This window comes from Rhagoletis pomonella, unplaced genomic scaffold (assembly GCF_013731165.1).
Source record: "Rhagoletis pomonella isolate Grant_MI unplaced genomic scaffold, Rhpom_1.0 Rhpom_scaffold_05356, whole genome shotgun sequence".
In the NCBI taxonomy this organism is placed as follows: Eukaryota; Metazoa; Arthropoda; class Insecta; order Diptera; family Tephritidae; genus Rhagoletis; species Rhagoletis pomonella.
The window spans coordinates 5973-7335 of record NW_023463896.1 but is presented as its reverse complement, the minus strand read 5'-3'; the positions used below and the strand labels follow the sequence as shown (position 1 = coordinate 7335).

General features: G+C 39.9%; 1 long non-coding RNA gene across 1 annotated transcript in view; it reads left to right on the top strand.

Moving 5' to 3' along the window:
- Positions 1–1352, top strand: part of LOC118755119 — a 3236-nt gene extending 1884 nt beyond the window's left edge. The window contains exons 2-4 of the long non-coding RNA XR_004994983.1: positions 10–446; positions 518–692; positions 752–1352. This is a non-coding gene — a long non-coding RNA (uncharacterized LOC118755119). The remainder of the gene's footprint in view (positions 1–9; positions 447–517; positions 693–751) is intronic.
- The last annotated feature ends 11 nt before the right edge of the window (positions 1353–1363 follow it).

Genomic DNA, 1363 nt, shown 5'->3' with positions numbered 1-1363 from the left:
ATCTGGGAGGTGGAAACCGCGGATTGTTTACAGAAATAGGAGTAACAACAGAAAATCCCTGGTACTAATGGCCGAAGCCAAAGACGAAGTTCGGTCGTTCTCTAGTTATGACGAATAAGAAATTCTCTTCTACAGGTTTTTGTACGAAAATGAAAAGGTGTTTGCTTTCGCGGATGTTCCCCACCTTATTAAATTAGTTAGGAACAACTTTTTGGATCATGGGTTCCGGATAGATGGAAAGGTGTTACCAAAGGCCTTATAGAGAAAATTTTATCTCTCACATCAACGGACGTTACTATCACCCACAAAATTGCAGCAAAACATCTTCGCGTTTACGGTACCGAACGGCAAAAGGTATCACTTGCAACAAAATTGTTTTCTCACACGATGGTATGGGTGGCTTAAACGGTGAAAATTGGAAAGAATTGTCACGGTTATTAAAAGGTGTAAGCATAAATGGTTATATTATACCAACTTATAACTGTTATCCTAAATGTTGAAAATGTATTACTTGTAGACAAATGATTAGTTCGATGTTCTCAATGTGCGGGTTCCAAAAGATGGTTGTCGAGAATGGTGTCATGGGTTTGGATTGGCGCTTGACAAGCAGATGTCAATTTTAAGCCAAATGGACGAGCTTATAAAGCAACTCCGAGTAATTGGAAAATATACTTTGCTGGCTTTTCAAAAAGGTATGGGAATGAAACTTTTACTTTTCTTTCATTGACTTGCATATTTATTATTTATAAAGGTATTTTGCAAACAAACAATGCTGTACGTCTGCTTTACACAGAATTGAAGCAAAAATACGGACTGAACTACATACTGACCTATAGACTGAACCAAGACATAATTTAAAACTTGTTTGGCCTTATTCGAACCTTAACAACCACCCCGACCGCGAAGAGTTCCGGTTCCGGCTGCGTAACTATTTGCTTGGATGTAACCAAGACGCCTTGTCAAGCAACACAAACATGCAACCAGACAACACTCCCGATTTGGAATCTATTGAAAGTCCCCTTACTGGTAATCCCTCTACGTGTATGGCTTCTTTTAGTTCACATCCAACTTGATTTAAAGGAATACTTCCACGTTCATTTTCCAAGGAAATAGAGATTGGCACGAAAGAGCCGCCGACAGATGAAGAAGAATCTTTGGAGATAGACGGCTTATAGCACCTAGCCGGATACATCTGCTTCAGACTAAAAAATCAAGAGCCTGATTTGATTGACACCAGCCAGGCCACATTCTCGTGGGTAGATCATGTATCTGAAGGAGGCTTAACCAAACCCACAGGATGTATGTTAGAGCACATGACAGCCCTGAACACAATTTTTAAGGAGACAAATCGAGAAGGGCTTTT